The following is a 21137-nucleotide window of genomic DNA, read 5'->3' as shown; positions in this document are numbered from 1 at the left end:
CTGTAACTCTGCCTGTACCTCTAGATGACTCTGAAACATTTACGTTAAGGAAAATAGATGAACAAAATCTGCCAGTCTTCGAAACAAATATGTTAAGGAAACTATTTGGCCCAGAAGGTACATCCAGCCACAGGAATGGAGGATATTAGAAAAATCAGGAAGTGGGCAACCTATGCGCACAAGCTGTTGTCCGAAGGATGAAGAAAAGGAGGTTGATGTGGACAGGACACCTATTTGGGATGGAAGAGGAAAGACGACCACTAGTAGATTCTCAGGATTCGTGGAGGGCAGAAGGCGCAGAGGAAGATCACAGACGAGGTGAAATGATTATATCAACAGGGATATGGATGTGACGGGCCTGAGAAAAAGAGAATGGGCCACAAAAGCCAGGAACAGAAATTGTTGGTGGCAGCATGTAAGGAACACAAATGGCCTCCCAGGCCAGAGCAACAATTAAGAAGAAGAGGAAGAAGAAGATGGAGAAGAAGTAAAATTTCGTTATTTTCTATCCTTCTTGGTGTCGCACGTTTAATAGTCAGAAGTAGACACTGGAGTACACCGTTTCTGAGCGTTAGTTCACTGAATTTGTTTCATGTTATCGCGCCTTGTGGACTTCATCACAGTTACCTCCATCCCAACCTGCTAGGGCAGACTCACCGTTTTGTCTTGTGCTCCAGTCATGGCCATAGTCGCCTCCCGTGTCTGGCGTCACTGCATTCCCGCACAGCAGAGGCTCCGCTTTTGTCTGCGAGGCTCCGCACCGCTGCACTAAATATTTAAATATTTCTGAGGCAATAAAAACGTTTCGAAGCTAATTCAACAGTTTTTTGAAACGGGTCAGCTCATTAAAGAGAAAAGTTGTGGCAGCTGACTGTCAACAGAATTAAATATTGAGTGTCGAACACTATCAGAAACAGTGAGCCGTTACATGAATGCCTTATGTTCTGTAAGAATAGTTAATGATTCCGAGTTCCGGACAGAGGTATGATCTTTAATTCATTTATCGGAATGCAGTGTTCGAAATCCCGGGAGATAAAAGTAATTTAAAGAGCGTGTCTTTGCATAGCAACTTGAAACGTGGTCTGTAATCTTCACTACGAAGCGGAAACAATCTGGGGCGACAAATTCCGAAGCAGAGGCTACTCGCCAAGACGACTGGCGACCTTCTACGTCTCCATCAATATTTTACAAACCACTGTGAAGGGCATAACAGAGGCTCCTTCCCCCTGTACCACTTAGTGGGGCATCTTTCAGTTCCGTACGCGTATCGAGCGCGGAACGTAAGAGTCATTAAATGCCTCCGTGCGTGCCGTAATTCGTCGCAGCTTGTCTTTGCGATCGCTGCTGCAGTGGTATGTAAGGGATTGTAGTATATTCCTGTATTACTCACTTAATCCTGTTCTCTAAAATGTAATAAGGAGGTTTTCGCGAGATCTTCTAGCGTCTACCACTTCAGGTTTTTCAGCACCACTGTGACGCTCTCCCATGGCTCGACCAAACCTTCTACATGTTCAACATCCCTTCGTGGCCTCATCTGGTATGGATTCCACACAACCGAGCCGTATTGTAGGATAGCTCGCACGAGCGTTTTATAAGCAATTCCCTTTGTAGACTTTCCCCAGTAACCTATTTTATTTACTTACTTAAACTGATCTGATTATGGATGTCAGGCACTCTACTACATCAGTATCTCATCTACATCATAGTTTGTAAGAAATAATTTTAATATTACAAATACTATTAGAACAATTTGAGTGTCTATAGTGATGATGTTTGATGTGATAGAAGAAGAAACAGGAGTCGATTTAGAAGACATAGGGATCCAGTATTAGAACCACAATTTAAAAGAGCTTTGGAGGACTGAAGATCAAATAAGGCACAGGCGATAGATAACATTCCATTAGAATTTCCAAAATCATAGGGGGAAGTGACAACAAAACGACTAATCACGTTGGTATGTAGCATCTATATGAAAAATATGATCCACACAATTGCGAAGACTGCAAGAGCTGAAACGTAGGAGAATTATGGCAGAATCAGTTTAACAACTCCTGCATCCAATACGATTACAAGAATAATATACAGAAGAATGGAGAAAGAATTGAGGATGTGTTTGGATGATGATCAGTTAGGCTTTAGGAAAGGTAAAAGCACCAGAGAGGCAATTCTAACGTTGCGCTTGACAATGGAAGCAAGACTACAGAAAAATCAAGGAACGTTCATTGGATTTGTCGACCCGGAAAAAGCGTTCGACAATGTAAAATGGTGCAATATGTTCGAAATTCTGAGGAAAATGGGGATAAGCTATAGAGAGAAACGCGTAATATACACGTACAAGAGCTAAGAGGGAATAATAAGAGTGGACAACCAGAAACGAAGTGCTCGGATTAAAAAGGATATAAGACAGGGGTGTAGTCTTTCGCCCATACTGTTCAATCTGTACATCGAGAAAAAATGAAGGAAATAAAAGAAAGGTTCAGATATCAATGATACGATTAGCTGAAGACATTGGTATTCTGAGTGAAAGTGAAGAAGAATTGTGGGGAATGAGATGAACAGTCTAATGAGTACACAATATGGACTGGGAGTAACTCGAAGAAAGATGAAAGTAATGAGAAGTAGCAGAAACGAGACCAACGAGAAACTTATCATCGGAATTGATGCTCAAAAAGTAGATGAAGTTAAGGAATTCTGCTACCTAGGAAGCGAAATAAGAAACGACGGATGGAGCAAGGAGGACATCTAAAGCAAACCAGCACTGGCAAAAAAAGGGCATCCCTGGCCAAGAGAAGTCTACTAGTATCAAACAAAGGTCTCAATTTGAGGAAGAAATTTCTGAGAATGTACGTTTGGAGCACAGCATCGTATGGTAGTGAAACATGGACTGTGGGAAAACCGGAACGGAAGAGACTCGAAGCATTTAAGATGTGGTGCTACAGACGAATGTTGAAAATTACATGGACTGATAAGGTAAGGCATGAGGAGAGTCTGTGGAGAATCGAAGAGGAAAGGAATATGTCGAAAACACTGTCAAGGAGAAGGGGCGGGGTGGTAGTAAATCAATAAGTTATCACAAAATTAATTTCACACAGGAATTGAATTCGTGGCGGGCCCCATGAAACCAGTCAGAAACTAAAATCTCAAAAAAAGTGACAATGTAAATAAATAACACAATGAACTAGTAAGTTAATAACGGCAGTGCCTCTACTACTGCTATAACTATAGTGATAATAGTAATAATAATATTAATAATAATAGTCCAATAATGATGATGACAACAGTAATGACAGAGGCAGATATAAAAAGAATTATAGTATTTTTGATATAATGACTTCTGGAGAAAGAAAATGTAAGGACACTGCTCTAGCTGAGAATACTGTGAATGAGGAAGATGTGGTTAGAAAGAAGGCTGTATAACGATAACGAGCGTCTACAGGGAAGTTCACAGACCATCGCTAGAGGGCATGTGTGCATGTCAATTGACTATACGGAGCTAGCAGCAGAATGCATCAATCGTCCAACGCTGTCAGTAGCATTGCAAACAGTGACAGGGAGGCGCCAACAGAAGAGCAAAGAGGTGTTATTCAAAAAGATTTCTGGGTTGCAGCCGGTCGTCGTAAAATTCACGATATTTCGGCTGGACAACTGCCAGCCATCTGCAGGTGAGCAGAACAAGGACTGAAGAAGACTTTTTTTTTCCTTATTGTATTCCAATTCCCCATCATGGCGAGCTGGCAGCAGCATATGCGCTGCTCTTCAGCCGAAAGACATAAAACATACAATAGAAGATATTTAAAAGTAACATAAAGGAGAAAACATGGTGTACATAGATACAAAAAAAGGGAGGAACATTATGGAAGACAATAGACAAAAATGGGCGACTTGAAATGGAGAGAAAAACCGTAAAAAAGTAGTGGACACAAAAAAATCATACTCTGGGACAATTAAAAGAACACAAGGCGAAGGATGACGGGAGGACAAAAGTATCGACGGATGGTGTAGCATATAACAATCAGTGACAAGAACACTATGTACAAGTTCAGCACACAATTAAAATCACACCTCTTGATGCACAGGAGAACAGCACCAAACACAACACTGATGTAGCAGACTGATGATGATGAGCAAAACGGAGGATCTGCTAAGTGCAAGGAGATGAGGGAGAAGAGAAGAAGGGAGGGAGGAAAAGAGAGGGGGGAGACAGGTGGGGGGCGCGGCAAACAGGGCCGGGGAGGGAAGGACGTGGGAGGGAAGTAGGTGAGGGTGGGGTGCAGGGAGTAAGGGGGGAGGGAAGGAGGATAATCCGCTCTGGGAAAAGGAGGGGAGGGGGAAAGGGGGGCCCTGGGGAGGAGGAGAACAAGGCCAGGTTACCGTTGGAAGGAAGGTTATATGTCACGGCGAAGTTTAACATCCAGGAGGGGGAGGGATACAGCGATAGAGTTGTGGCAATGGGGGGAGGGGCAGAGAGGAAGGAGGAAACCAGAGGGTGGGGGGATCAACCCTGCAGACAGTGTAAAGGACGCAGAGATGATGGACGAAAAGGAGGAGGTGGGGGAAGGGGATGAGGGTATACAGGAGCCGTGTGGGGGAAGGAAGGGGCATATGGAAGGCAAGGTGGAGCGCATGGCGTTCCATGATTTGGAGTGCCTTGTCAAAGTGGGTGGGTGTGGAGATCCAGGCAACGCTGACATAACAGAGGATAGGTAAGATAAGGGATTTGTAGGTGTGGAGGATGGTGGAAGGATGCAATCCCCTTGTTCAACCAGACAAGAGCTTCAGGAGGCAGAGGTGGGAATGGGCTTTCTGATGGATGGTCAGGAAGTGAGAGGTCAAGGTGAGGTGATGGTTGAGGGTGAGGTGAAGGTATCTCAGGGTGGGGGTGAGCTGGATGAGATGACCATAAAGGGTAAGGTAGAAATCATGGAGACAGAAGGAGTGGGAGCTGTGGCCTGTGATGATTGTTGGGTTTTGGAGGGGTTGAGACGAAGGAGCCACTGGTTACGCCAAGTGGTGAATTGGTCAAGCTGTATTTGGACGGTGTGTTGCGACTGTTGAAGGGTAGGACAGAGAGCCAGGAAGGCAGTCTCATCACCATATTGGAGAAGGTGGACAGGTGGTGGTGGCTTGGGCATATCAGCCGTGTACAAGAGACAAGAGATAAAGGAGAGAGGAGAGGATGGACCCCTGGGGGACGCCAGCAGTGGGATAAAAGATATGGGAGTTGGTGTTGTGGCGGGTGACACAGGAAGGATGGCGCAAGAGGAAGGAAGCGACCAGATGGACAAAACTGATAGGCAGGGAGTAAGTAGGTTTGGAGTTTAAAGAGGAGACTGGGATGCCATACACAGTCATAGGCATTTTGGAGGTCGATGGAAACAAAAATGGTGGAGCGACAGGAGTTAAACTGAAGGGAGAGACGGTGAATGAGGTAAGGAGTTGGTCTTCACTGGAGAAGGAGGGTTGAAAGCCACACTGGGTAAGGAGGAGGAGGTGGTGTTGATTAAGGTACTGACCTTACTGAAGACAGAGGTGAGGCAAATGGGACGACAGGAAGAGGCAATGGAAGGGGGTTTGTTGGGTTTGAGGAATGAGGTGAGGCAAATGGGACGATAGGAAGAGGCAATGGAAGGGGGTTTGTTGGGTTTGAGGAATAAGAGGACACGAGAAGTCTTCCACAGGTCGTGGTAGCAGCTGGTAGACAGGATGACGATCTAGAGAAGGGCAGTTAGGAAAGAGAAGGGGCTTTCTCTAAGGTGGCGGTAGGTGACACAGTCGTGACCAGGGGCCATGTTGCATTTGGACAGGAGGGTAAGTTTAATGTCTTGTGCTGTGATTGGAGTGTTCATGTCGGAGCCGGGTAACTGCTCGAAGTACTGGAGACTAGGAGAAAGTGGAGCGACTGAGGTATCAGTGTGTTCCATGACGGTGGGAAAAAGAGAATAATCAAAGTGGGGATCGTCAAGGATGGAGAAGACCTCAGAAAGGTGGGAAGCGAAGTGGTTGGCCTTACTGAGGTTGTCAGGAAGGGGGCAGTCGTTGAGGAGAAGGGGGTAATTGGGTGCAGAAGGGGGCAACTGGGTGCAGAATGGGAACCAGTAAGGCGATAGAAGGCGGACCAGTACTTGGAGGAATTGATGGGGAGGGTGGCATTGAGTCGTGTGCAGGTCTGGCGCCAGTTCCGGCGTTTCTTTGCTGTAATAAGTTTCCATACCTGTCGCTGTATTTGCTGGTGGCGTTGGAGTGTATCCCTGTCACAAGTGCACAGGAAGAGACGGCGGGATTCACAGAGGAGGAGGACAGCCCACAGAGAGAGAGTGGGACGATGGGGGTTGATGGTTTTACTAGGAACATGCGCCTCCATGGCGTGGATTACGTCGTCAGGATGGTGATAGGTAAGAGGGTGGCTTTCGACTTGGGCAGCAACTGATTGCCGGTAGGCATCCCAGTTGGCACGATGATAGTCATGGACTACCTTTGGAGGGGGTGCATGGTGAGGAGACGGAGGGGGGTGGTGAGCAGACATGATGGTGAGAAGGATGGGGAGGTGGTCGCTACCTGTGCAGTCAAGGATGTTGACGGCGATACACCCAAGGTAGTTGGTAGAGGCAATGACAACATTGAGGTGGTATCACTTTCAGGACGTGTGTGATGGGGAAGGGGAACGAGGTCAACTTGGATCATGGAGAGGAACTGATGCCACAGCCAAGCGGCAGTAGGGGAGTGGCTATGGATGTTAATGTCGGCAGCAATCACATAGATGGAGAAGGTGCAGTGAATGTGGGAGATGAAGTCATAAGGAAGAGGAGCAGTGGAGTGGATATACATGGTGGTGCAGGTTATGGTGAGGAAGGGGAAGAAGATGCTGAGGATAAGGTGTTCGGTAAGGTTGTTGGACAGGGGCTGTGGCCAGACAGGGATATGCTTAAGGTGGCCCATTGCTACTCCACCCTGGGCTCAGGGATGAGGAGCGTCAGTGCAGTGGAGGATATTGGGAGAGGTGTGGATAGAATGGGGGACTGGAGAAAGGTTTTGTTCAAGAGGAAGGTATGGACCTGGTGGTGGGAGAGAACGTTCATGAGTAGGTATTTGTAGGTGCAATAGGAGCGGATGTTCTGGAAGAGGATGTGACCTCTCATGCCACACCATGATGGGAAGAGAGGGGGGGGGGAGAGAGGGAAGGGAAGCAACTTAAACTAGGGTGTCGAGACAGGTGAAGGTGAAGTGGGCTTGGTTGTGGGAGCAAGTGGCAAAGGTGTTCAGGTGGAAAATTGAGCAGGCAGCAAAGGAGATCTGTTGGAAGGTGTGGGGATACTCAAAAGGATGAATGTTTTGGAGGACAATGGTAAGGAACCAGATGATGTCGTCAGCCATGGGGGTTGGACAGATAGAAATTTTGGTGTGGATGGGGGGATCAACGGGATGGACAGGGACTGTAAGCTCAGGGTGGGCAGGAGTGTGGTTGGCTTTACACTTGTGGGAGTAGGTGGGATGGGGACCATTGCAGATATTACAGAAAGGAGGAGCAGCGAGGTTGGGGCAGTTTTTAAGGAGGTCTGGCAATGGGGACAGGTAGGAGCGGGGTTTGCAGTTGGGGGAGTCAGTTGATCATTGTACATGAGTGGTAGGATTGGGGAGGGAATTTGGAGGATTCAAGAGGGTGGTGACAGTGGTAATTCAGGGCACCCTTGATGAGGAGATTGTCAATGGAGGGGGGCAGACCACGAAAAGATCCACATGAGGTAGGTGGGACCAGAGGCATTGTGGATATGGCAGGCAGAGCGGATTTCCAGGTCCTGATGGAAGTTCAGTTCCACCAACACCTTATCCTCTGTGATCACTGGGCTGAGCTTGGTGATCATGGCGGTATAGGTGGGGGAGCAATGGGGAGGCTGGGGCTGACAAGGAGAGGAGTAGGAGAGGAAGGGTGTCAGGGATACATGGGGGCCAAACATAACATGTGGGAGTTTACAGTGGAGATCTGTGTGAAAGGAGGGGGATGGGGACTTGATAAGGGCTAAGTCACTATGGGGAATCAGTTGGGAGACTGGTGCACCAGTTAGATACTTTTGTATAACCATGGTGAGGGTATGGGCATCAAGGAACTTAGGGACTGGGGTTGCAGGACAAAGGTGTGGAGGGTGGGACGGGGGTATGGGTGGCTGGAGGAGGGGTGGTGTCCATGGAGACGACAGGGGGAGGAGAATGAGGAGGTGCTGACTTTTTGTGGGAAGTGGCAGGTGCAGAGTCGGCAATGACGCACTTTTGGTGTTTTTTGGAGACTGTAGGCTGGGAGGAGGGGAGAGGGATGGGGAGGAGAGGGAGGTGGCAGGTGGCAGATCCTGGTGGCGTGGCGGAGGTGCCAGGAGAAGCAGCTGGTTTAGTGGTGGCGATGGTGGCCCAGCGTGACGTGATGTGTGCTGGGGATGCAGATGATGAAGTGACGAGGGGTGAGAGACGGGAAGCTGTCCACATGAGGGGTGGCAGCAGAGGTGGCCACAGAGGCGTATGTGAGGGCAGGGGCAGAAGTGGGAGCTGTGGAGGCTGGAGGAAGGGTGCAGATTTGTGGATACACAGCAGGGGAGCAGATGGGGGAATGAGTGAATGGAGGAAGGGGAGTTGAGGTATACGGAGGGAGATCAGGGGCGGCACTCCAGGAAGTAGAGGACGGGGAGGGGGAGATGTAGATGACAGTGGAGGTGGGAAGGCTCATTGTGGACGAATGGCGATGGACAGACAGCTGGCGTCGTCATTGTTGATGGACGGTGGCGGTCAGATGGACAGCAGCAGACGGACGGACAGCGGGTGGCAGAGGCGATGGACAGTGGCGGATGGACAGCAGGTGGCGTCAATGGATGGTGGCAGATGGACAGACAGCAGGCGGCATCAGCGATGGACAGCAGCAGACGGCCGGATGGACAGCAGGCAGCAGCGTCGATTGATGGAGGCGAACGGACAGCAGGTGGCGGCGGCGATGGACAGCAGCAGACAGTCAGCGAAACACAGACAACAAGCGATGGTAACGGACGGACAGCAGGCAGTGGCGAGCCCCGAATGGTGGCGAGGAGGCAAGCAGGCAGGCAGGAACGCAGATGGACAGACAATAACAGCAGCAGCAGGCAGCGGCGATGGCAGACGAAACACGCAGGCAGAACAGACAGACAGACAGAAAACGCAACACCAACAAGGTCTTTGAAAACGTCAGTGGAGGGGATGGACTCCTAAAAGACGCACATGAGGTAGATGGGACCGGAGGCATTGTGGATACAGTGGGCAGTGTGGATTTCCCGGTCCGAATGGGAGTTCAGTTGTGCCAACACCTCATCCTCTGTGATCACGGGGCTGAGCTTGGTGATCACGGCAGTGTAGGTGGGGGGGGGGGGGGCGACGGCGAGGCTGGTGCTGACAAGGAGAAGAAGAGGAGAGGAAGGGTGTTAGGGATGTATGGGGGCCAAACATAACACATGGTTGATTACGGAGGAGGTCTGTGTGAAAGGAGGGGGACGGGGACTTCATAAGGGCTGAGTCACTGCGGGGAATCAGTTAGGAGATGGGAGCACCTGTTAGATACTTCGTATCTCCATGGTGAGGGTATGGTCATCATCGAACTTAGCGTCGGGGGTTGACAGGACAAAGGCATGGAGGGTGGGGGCTGGGGTATGAGTAGCTGGAGGAGGGGTGGTGTTCATGGAGACGACAGGGGGAGGAGGAGGGAGGAGGAGGAGGAGGAGGAGGAGGCAGGAGGAGGAGGAGGTGGAGGTGCTGACTTTTTGTGGGAAGTGGCGGGAGCAGAGTCGGCAATTACGCACTTTTGGGGATTTTTGGAGACTGTAGGCTGGGAGGAGGGGAGAGGGACGGGGAGGAGAGAGAGGTGGCAGGCGGCACATCCCGGTGGCGTGGCGGAGGTGCAGGGAGAATTAGCTGGTTCAGTGGTGGCGATGGTGGCCCAGCTTAACGTGATGTGTGTGGGGGACGCGATGGAAGGTGGTGGACGGACAGCAGGCGTCAGTGTCGATGGATGGTGGCGGGTGGACAGCAGGCAGTGGCGTCGATGGACAGTGGTGGAAGGACAGCAGATGGCGGAGACGATGGATGGTGGCGGACAGATGGACAGCTGGCAGCGGATGTGATGGACGGCGGCAGACAGACGGACAGCAGGTGGCGGGGTCGATGGATGGTGTGGGGGATGGACAGCAGGCGGCGGCGTCGATGGACGGTGGTGGACGGACGAACCGCAGGCGGCGGTGGCGATGGACAGCGGTGGACGGACGGCAACGGATGGATAACAAGCGACGGCGATGGACGGACAGCAGGCGGCGGCGAGCCCCCAACAGTGGCGAGGAGGCAGGCAGGCAGGTAGGAACGCAGATGGACAGACAACAGCAGCAGCAGGCGGCGGTGATGGCGGACGAAACACGCAGGCAGGCAGACCGACAAACAGCAAAAGCAACACCAACAAGCTTTTTCGAAGACGTAGATTTCACCCTTGGGGTAGCCCTTGCTTTGAAATCTGTCGCCTTCGAAGGAGGGGATCCAACCCTCTACATGAGAAAGACTCCGTCTTACATAGTGCGCTGATAGTACTGCCGCGCATGCGTTGCAGAAGCGGAGACAGAAGGGCCACACCGCCCAGCGACAGCGCCCTTGCTGGTGGAACTGCAATACTCAGCTGCCGTCGCTGGCCACAGGTATCGAACTCTTCTGTCGTCTTTGTCTCGGGCAAATTTCGATGATGACGGGATTCCATCCGTTATTCAATTGGTAACCACTGTAACGGTTCATTAGATTTCCCGCAATGCGTATTTCAACGGATTCTTTGATTATGGAGACCCAAAAAGTTGTTTCTGTGGCCAAAATTGAAGTTTTGTTGCATTCCATTGAATGTCTGCTAGAAATACAATGTTCTGCAACTGCAGACTTACTGGGTTGCAGCAGGCGAGTGCAATGTTGATGTTCTGTACAACGCTCTTCCACTATACGCGTTGTCTGTCCTATATACGCCATACCACACTGACACGGTATTTTGTAAATTCACGTCTTCTGCAGTAACAAATCATCCTTCACCAATCCAAGAAAATCCGAAATCTTAGATACCAGACGAAAAACCACTTTCACACGAAACTTATTAAGAATCCTCGCTATGTTGAAGTAGATATTTCCATCGAAGGGAAGAAAATCTGGGGACTTGGCTGGCGCGTTCTCCTCTTTATCCACTTCCTGGTTCCTGGATCTAGTTGAGAAGGCCCTATTAATTTACTGGGTCGAGTATCCATTGCCTCTGAACACCATCCTTAAATGTGTAAGTTCCTTAGGCAAATTCTCTGCATCCGACACCGTATGTGCCCTGCGCACAAGGGTTTTAAGTACACTCATGGTCTTGGACTGGTGATGACAACTTGAAGAACGCAAGTACAAATCAGTGTGAGTGGGGTTACGATAGACAGATTGTCCCACCGAACTGTCACCCTTCCATTTAACCAAAACATCCAGGAATGGAAAGCAGCCATATTACTCTAGTTCCATAGTAAATCGAATATTCTCACAGATGGAGTAAAGATGATGAAAAAACTCCATTAACTTTTCTTCACCGTGGGGCCACACTATGAAAGTATCATTGACGTATCCCCAAGAGTTTGATGGTGTCACCATTGGCAGCCCTCTGTCTCCTCTGGTGGCTAACCTTTTTATGGAGGATTTTGAAGAGAGAGCACTTGTATGAGCGGTTTTTAAACTAAGTGTTTTTTGGAGATACGTCGATGATACTTTCATAGTGTGGCTCCACGGAGAAGAAAAGTGCAGCCAGGATAGGTGTGCATATGATGGTGAACTATGATCAAAGTATCAAACATCACAGGTATAACGAACACAGACATTCATAACCATTTCCAAGCGCCGTGGAGAGATGCTGTGCCTTCTTACACATCACATTGTAGTTACATGTTCAGTCCAGATTAGATTTTCATTTGGCTGTTGTTACTGCTAGACACTTTGCTGGGGCAGAGAAGTTGATATTCCCGATAAATCAGGCTAATGACCCTAGAATGACCTGTATCCTGTGCCCATTCTGGCAGTGCACACAGGTCGGTACTGAGATTCTCGATAGGTTTTGCAGGTTTACTGGTTTTGCACTCAGACACAACTGCGGGTTACCAGCGTACAAGTGGTATTTGCTGTAGGATAGAACTGATGACACATCATTGACATATAGGAAAAAAGTATAGGATTGCTAACCGAACTGTGGGGGACGCTTGATACTAACCTGCCTCCACTGTGACTGTATGATGCTGGACATGACGCATTGCTGGCGAGACGTCAAGTGTGAGCGAAACCATTTTACTGTGCTTGGCGAGAAATTTAGGCTGCTAAGTTTGGCAGTAACATGCCAAAGACGGCGGGTCAAAGGCTTTGCCGAAGTGTAAGAAGCACATGATAGTCGCCTCATATGTATCAATGGAAAGTTTCATGTCATCTTTCAACCTAACCCTATTACAAAGCATATGAGGTCAGCTTGTGTCATATCCCAACCGTCTGTTTCAACCAGGTATACTTCTGGGTTGACTGCTTCCAGTTGAGATTCATGGATATTGTAGCCTTAGGAAACTATGCTTCTGTGTTTTGTCAAGACCAAAGTATTACATTTTCGAATATTCAAAGCAAGTTGCCAATCTTCGAGGCACTTGTAAAGATATGACAGTATTTATGCAGCTTTTTCAAACAGTCATCTGAGAGCCCAGGGGAGACTGTGCGAGACGTACACACGTGGCTGCAGTTATTACAGGTGGTCCCAGATGCAGCAGCTTCCGTCTTCGTCCCAGCAGTTTCCTTTCCTCTTCTACGTTACCTCTTATCAATCGCTGTTCGTCGGCCGTGTTCTTCAGAAAGAAGCACATCGAGAGGACTAGTGTTCCTCACAATCAGGGTCGAGCACTGATGTCTCCCACATGTTAATATTAATGTGACACACCTACAGGTTAGTATTATTAAAGCCTTAAATCGTTTCATCTGGTAGCTCACACAGCGTTTGCCGACTGTTAACTCGGGATAATACAGTTGTTTATGAAAACGATTACTGATTATATGCATTACGTGCGCAGGTTACCCCAAACTGGCGTCTTAAAATAATTGCTCCTATACTGCTAGTATTTACCTAGTGAAGGATGATGGTGTTTGTGCATCTATCTTGTGATGTTATACAAGATATCCCAGGAGGACTGGTCAATATTCAGGGATATAACAGGAACGATAGCAAGATGACTGTTACCCTCTTTCTTAATGACTGACAAAAGTGTCATCTAAGCGTCATCGCCGTGGCCCTCTAAAGAGTGTGCCGTGCTAATTTTACGAGGCGTATTTGGAAAGTAAGGTCCGATTAGGCCGAAATGTAAACCACAGTGATCGCTCTTTTCAGTTCAGAGCGCAAAGTGATCACTGAGCAATGCCTAAAACAACAGTGTCTCCCACCAAGTATGAGGATCTGGTGAGAGATTTCGCCTCAAGTTGTGCAGCCCACATAACGTAACTGTCATGAGTTTCTTTCTTCAAGACAATTTTCAGCAGCATTCTGCAGGGGCACTAAGGACGCTGCTGCAGCGTTTTCGATGGGAAGTGTTTGGTCAGCCAAAATAGATTCCTTAACTGGCTCACTCCGATGTTCATGTCTAGTCACATGAACCGCTGGCTACGAACACAAGATTTTGGAACAAACAACGAAAGGCAGACCAGCATAGAGAATTGGCGGTAAGCACAGGCGGCTGCTTTCTGTGACGACGGTAGTGGAAAGTTTGTACAGCGCCACGACAGATGTCTACGTCAGAGCGACGACTATTTACAGAGGTAAGTGAAAGGTGTGGCTGTGGCGAATGAAAAACTTTTGATTTGCAATGTGGTACTCATTTCGCGACCGATCAGGCCTCACTTTCTGAACAGCCCTTGTACATTGGGGAGGAAGGTGGACATGTATGTAATTTAATTCGTCTTATTTCATTGATTCTTCGATTCATATTCGACTGCAGTTGGATGTTTGCATGGGCCATTGAAATTTAACGCATCATAGTGACAGAGAACAGAAAAATACAGAAAGTGTGCGAACGTCGGTTGCGTTTTTCAATCTTTACATTACTTTGAGGGTGACAAAGATGCGTCTTGCCTGGGCAAGATGGCAAACAGTAAGAAAAATCACTCGCATCCACCTGATAGAGAATGTTTGTTGGGAGTGAGAAAGACGCCTTTCGACGAGGGAGGTGACTAAATGCGGAACGACCAAGAAGAGAATAATTGGGTATTAAGGTTCATTACTGTCGTAGGTAGAATGCTGCTAGTGGAGTCGCATTTGCACCAAAAGCCCAGTCGAGAAGCAAATAAACATATAGCCACGCGACGACAACACCCTGGTCTCAGGAAAGAAAGATTTGCAACACATTGTCAAACAAATACTGAATCCCTTTACGAAGTAAAAAGAACTAACATTTAAAAATTATAAAGCCGGAGAACATGTCAACAGAAAGAAGGCTTATTCATTTCCTCCCTATCGTAGGTAGAATGCTGCTAGTGGATTCGCATTTCCCCCAAAAGCCCAGTCGATGAGAATATAAGATTGCAGGCTCGCAACGACAACACCCTGATGCCAGAAAAGAAAGATTTGCTACACATTCTCAATCAAATACTGAATCCTTTTCCGAAGTTAGATGAACTAACATTTAGAAATTGTAAAGCCGGAGAACTACTCAACAAAAGCAAGAATTATCCACCTCCTCCCCATCGTACGTTGAATGCTGCTAGTAGAGTCGCATTTCCACCAAAAGCCCGGTCGATGAGAAAATAAACATGCAGCCTCGCAACGACAACACCCTGATGTCTGAAAAGAAAGATTTGCTACACATTGTCAGTCAAACACTGAATCCTTTTACGAAGTTACAAGAACTAACATTTACACATTATAAAGCCGGAGAACATTGCAACGAAACGAAAACTTATCCACTTCCTACCTGTCGTAGGTAGAATGCTGCTAATGGAGTCGCAAATCCACCAAAAGCGCAGTCCATGAGAAAATAAACATGCAGCCTCGCAACGACAACACGCTGATGTCAGAAAAGGAAGATTTGCTACACATTGTCAATCAAATAGTGAATCCCTTTACGAAGTTAGAAGAACTAATACTTAGAATTTATAAAGCCGGAGAACATATCAACCGAAGAAAGACTTATCCACTTCCTCCATACCGTAGGTAGACTGCTGCTAGTGGAGTCGCAAATCCACCAAAAGCGCAGTCCATGAGAAAATAAACATGCAGCCTCGCAACGACAACACCCCGATGCCAGGAAAGAAAGATAAGCTACGCTTTGTCAATCAAATACTGATTCCTTTTACGAAGTTAGAACAACTAAAATTTAGAAATAATAAAGTCCGAGAACATCTCAACAGAAGCAAGAATAATTCACTTTCTCCCTGTCGTAGGTGGAATTCTACTAGTGGAGTCGCATTTCCCCCAAAAGCCCAGTCGATGAGAAAATAAACATGCAGCCTCGCAACGACAACACCCAGATGACAGGAATGAAAGATTAGCTACACATTGTCAAACAAATACTGATTCCCTTTACGAAGTTAGAAGAAGTAACATTTAGAAATTATAAAGCCGGAGAACATCTCATACAGAGGGAGGACTTATCCACTTCCAACCCGTCGTAGGTAGAATGCTGCTAGTGGAGTCGCATATCCACCAAAGGTCAGTTGATGAGAAACTATCATGCAGGCTCGCAACGACAACACTCTGATGTCAGGAATGAAAGGTTAGCTACACATTGTCAATCAAACACTGAAACCCTTTATGAAGTTAGAAGAAGTAACAATTGGAAATTATATTTTCGGAGAACATCTAATACAGAAGGAAGACTTATCCACTTCCTCCCTGCTGCAAGTGGTGTCGCATTTTCACCAAATGCCCAGTCGATGAGAAAATAAACATGTAGCGTCGCAACGCCAACACCCTGATCTCAGGAATGAAAGATTAGCTACACATTGTCCATCAAATACTAAATCCCTTCACGGAGTTAGAAGAACTAACATTTAGAAATTGTAAAGTCCGAGAACATCTCAACAGAAGAAAGAATAATTCACTTCCTCCCTGTCGTAGGTGGAATTCTACTAGTGGAGTCGCATTTCCCCCAAAAGCCCAGTCGATGACAAAAAAAACATGCAGCTTCGCAACGACAACACCCTGATATCAGGAAAGAAAGATATGGTACACATTGTCAATCAAATACTGAATCCTTTTACGAAGTTAGAAGAACTAACATTTAGAAATTATAAAGCCCGAGAACATCTCAACAGAAGTAACAATAATCCACTTCCTCCCTGTCGTAGGTAGAATACTGCTAAAGGAGTAGCATATCCACCAAAAGCCCAGTCTATGAAAAAATAAACATGCAGCCTCGTAACGACAACACCCTAATGTCAGGAATGAAAGATTAGCTACACATTGTCAATCAGATACTGAATCCCTTTACGAAGTTAGAAGAACTAACTTTTAGACATTATAAAGTCCGAGAACATCTCAACAGAAGCAAGAATAATCCACTTCCTCCCTGTCGTAAGTGGAATTACACTAATAGAGTCGCATTTCCCCCAAAAGCCCAGTCGATGAAAATATAAAGATGCAGCGTCGCAACGACAACACCCTGATGTCAAGAAAGAAAGATTTGGTACACACTGTCAATCAAATACTGTATCCTATCACGAAGTTAGAAGAACTAACATTTAGAAATTATAAAGCCGGAGAACATGTCAACAGACGCAAGACTTATACACTTCCTCCCTATCGTAGGTAGATTGCTGCTAGTGGATTCGCATTTCCACCAAAAGCCCAGTCGATGAGAAAATAAACATGCAGCTTCGCAACGATTTCTCCCTGATGTCAGGAAACAGAGATTTGCCACACATTGTCAATCAACTACTGAATCCTTTTACGAAGTTAGAAGAACTAAAATTTAGAAATTATAAAGCCTGAGAACATCTCATCCAGAAGGAATACATATCCACTTCCTCCCTATCATAGGTATAATGATGCTAGTGGAGTCGCCTATCCACCAACAGCCCAGTCCATGAGAAAATTAACGTGCAGCCTCGCAACGACAACACCATGATGTCAGGAAAGAAAGATTTGTTACACATTGTCAATCATATACTGAATCCTTTTACGAAGTTAGAAGAACTAACATTTATAAATTATAAAGCCTGAGAACATCTCATACAGAAGAAATAGATATCCACTTCCTCCCTATCGTTGGTAGAATGCTGCGAGTGCTGTCGCCTATCCGCCAACAGCCCAGTTGATGAGAAAATAAACATGCAGCCTCGCAACGACAACACCCTGGTGTGAGGAAAGAGAGATTTGCTACACATTGTCAATCAAATACTGAATCCTTTTACGAAGTTAGAAGAAGTAACATTTAGAAATTATAAAGCCGGAGAACTTCTCAAACAGAAGGAAGACATATCCACTTCCTCCAGGTCGTAGGTAGAATGCTGTTAATGGAGTCGCATTTCCCCCAAAAGCCCAGTCGATGAGATAATAAACATGCAGCCTCGCAACGACAACACCCTGATGTCAGCAAAGAGAGATCTGCTACGCATTGTCAATCAAATACTGAATTCTTTTACGACGTTATAAGAACTAACATTTAGAAATTATAAAGCCGGAGAACATCTCATACAGAAGGCAGACTTATCCACTCCCAACCCGTCGAAGGTAGAATGCTGCTAGAGGAGTCGCATATCCACAAAAGGTCAGTTGATGAGACAATAAACATGCATCCTCGCAACGACAACAGCGTGATGTCAGCAAAGAGAGATTTGCTACACATTGTCAATCATATACTGAATTCTTTGACGAAGATTGAAGAAGTAACATTTAGAAATTATAAAGCCGGAGAACATCTCATACAGAAGGAAGTCTTATCCACTTCCTCCCTTTCGTACATAGAATGCTGCTAGAGTTGTCGCATTTTCACCAAATGCCCAGTCGATGAGAATATAAAACATGCAGCCTCGCAATGACAACTCCCTGATGTCAGGAATGAAAGTTTGGCTACACATTGTCAATAAAATACTGAATCCCTTTACGAAGTTAGAAGAAGTAACATTCAGAATTTATGAAGCCGGAGAACATCTCATACAGAAGGAAGACTTACAAACTTCCTCCCTGTCGTAGGTAGAATGCTGCTAGTGGAGTCGCATTTCCCCCAAAAGCCCAGTCGGTGAGATTATAAAACATGCAGCCTCGCAATGACAACACCCTGATGTCAGGAATAAGAGATTTGCTACACATAGTCAATCAAATACTGAATCCTTTGACGAAGATAGAAGAAGTAACATTTAGAAATTATAAAGCCGGAGAACATCTCATACTGATGGAAGACTAATCCACTTCCTCCGGCCGTAGGTAGAATGCTGCTAATGGAGTCGCATTTCCTCCCAAAGCTCAGTCGATGAGATAATAAACATGGAGCCTCGCAATGACAACACCCTGATGTCAGGAATGAAAGGCTAGATACACATTGTCAATGAAATACTGGACCCCTTTACGAAATTAGAAGAAGTAACATTCAGAAATTATAATGTCCGAGAACATATCAACAGAAGCAACAATAATCCGCTTCCTCCCTGTCGTAGGTAGAATTCTAATAGTGGAGTCGTATATCCCCCAAAAGCCCAGTCGATGAGAAGATAAACATGCAGCCCCGCAACGACAACACCCTGACGTCTTGATTGAATGTTTAGCTACACATTGTCAATCAAATACTGAGTCCTTTTACGAAGTTAGAAGAACTAACATTTAGAAATTTTAAAGGCGGAGAACTTCTCATACAGAAGGAAGACTTATCAACTTCCTCCCTATCGTAGGTAGAATGCTGCTAGTGGAGTCCCATATCCTCCACAAACCTAGTCGATGAAAAACTAAACATGCAGCCTCGCAACGACATCACCCTGATGTCAGGAAAGAAAGATTTGCTACACATTGTCAAACAAATACTGAGTCCTTTTACGAAGTTAGAAGAACTAACATTTAGAAATTATAAAACCGCAGACAATGTCAACAGAAAGAAGACTTATCCACTTCCTCCATATCGTGGGTAGAATGCTGTTGTCGAGTCGCATTACCCCAAAAGCCCAGTCGATAAGAATATAAAATTGCAGCCTCGCAACGACAACACCCCGATGTCAGGAAAGAAAGATTTGCTACGGTTTGTCAATCTAATACTGAAACCTTTTACGTAGTTAGAAGAGGTATCATTTAGAAATTATAAAGCCGGAGATCATCTCAACAGAAGCAAGACTTATCCTATGCCTCCCTATCGTAGGTAGAATGGAGCCCATCGATGAGCAAATAAACATGCAGCTTCGCAACGACAACACCTTGATGTCAGGAATCAAAGGTTAGCTACACATTGTCAATCAAATACTGAAACCCTTTATGATGTTAGAAGAAGTGACATTTAGAAATTATAAAGCCGGAGAACATCCCATACAAAAGGAAGACTTATCCACTTCCTCCCTGACGTAGGTAGAATGCTGCTAATGGAGTCGCATTTCCACCAAAAGCCCAGTTGATGAGAAAATAAACATGCAGTCTCGCAACGACGACACCTTGATGTCAGGAAGGACAGATTTGCTACACATTGTCAATCAAATACTGAATCCATTTACGAAGTTAGAAGAACTAACATTTAGAATTTATAAAGCCGGAGAACATGTCAACAGAAGCAAGACTTATATACTTCCCCCCTATCGTAGGTAGATGCTGCTAGTGGAGTCGCATTTCCACCAAAAGCCCGGTCGATGAGAAAATGAACATGCGGCTTCGCAACGACAACACCCTGATGTCAGGAAAGAGAGATTGGCCACACATTGTCAATCAACTACTGAATCCTTTTACGATGTTAGAAGAACTAACATTTAGAAATAATCAAGCCGTAGAACATCTCAAACAGAAGCAAGACATATCCACTTCCTACCTATGGTAGGTAGAATGCTGCTAGTGGAGTCGCATTTCCACCAACAGCAAAATCGATGAGAAAGTAAACGTGCAGCCACGCAACGACAACACCCTGATGTCAAGAAAGAGAGATTTGCTACACATTGTCAATCAAATACTGAATCCTTTTACGAAGTTAGAAGAACTAACATTTAGAAATTATAAAGCCTGAGAACATCTCATACAGAAGGAAGACATATCCACTTCATCCCTATCGTAGGTAAAATTCTGCTAGTGGAGACGCATTTCCGCCAAAAGCTCAGCGGATGAGAAAATAAACATGCTGCCTCGCAAACACAACACCCTGATGTCAGCGATGAAAGATTAGCTACACAATGTCAATCAAATACTGAATCCCTTTACGAAGTTAGAAGAACTGACATTTAGATACTATGAAGCCGGAGAAAATGTCAACAGAAGGAAGACTTATCCACTTCCTCCCTATCGTAGGTAGAATGCTGCCAGTGAAGTCGCATTTCCACCAAAAGCCCAGTCGATGAGAAAATAAACATGCAGCCTCGCAACGGAAACTCCCTGATGTCAGGAAATAAAGATTTGCTACACATTGTCAGTCAAATACTGAATTCTTTGACGAAGTTAGAAGAACCAACATTTGGAAATTATAAAGCCTGAGAACATCTCATACAGAAGGAAGACATATCCACTTCCTCCCTATCGTAGGTAAAATTCTGCTAGTGAAGACGCATTTCCGCCAAGAGCTCAGTGGACGAGAAAATAAACATGCTGCCTCGCAACGACAACAACAGGATGTCAGTGATGAAAGATTAGCTACACATTGTCAATCAAATACTGAATCCCTCTACGAAGTTAGAAGAACTGACATTTAGAAATTATGAAGCCGGAGAACATGTCAACAGAAGGAGGACGTATCCACTTCCTCCCTATCGTAGGTAGAATGCTGCTAGTGATGTCGCATTTCCACCAAATGCTCAGTCGATGAGAAATTAAGCATGCAGCCCCGCAACGACAACACCCTGATGACAGGAATGAAAGTTTTGTTACACATTTTCAAACAAATACTGAATCCTTTTACGAAGTTAGAAGAACTAACATTTTGAAATTGTAAAGCCGGAGGTAATCTCAACAGAAG

This window comes from Schistocerca piceifrons, chromosome 2 (assembly GCF_021461385.2).
Source record: "Schistocerca piceifrons isolate TAMUIC-IGC-003096 chromosome 2, iqSchPice1.1, whole genome shotgun sequence".
NCBI classification, from domain to species: Eukaryota; Metazoa; Arthropoda; class Insecta; order Orthoptera; family Acrididae; genus Schistocerca; species Schistocerca piceifrons.
This window is presented reverse-complemented; position numbering follows the sequence as displayed.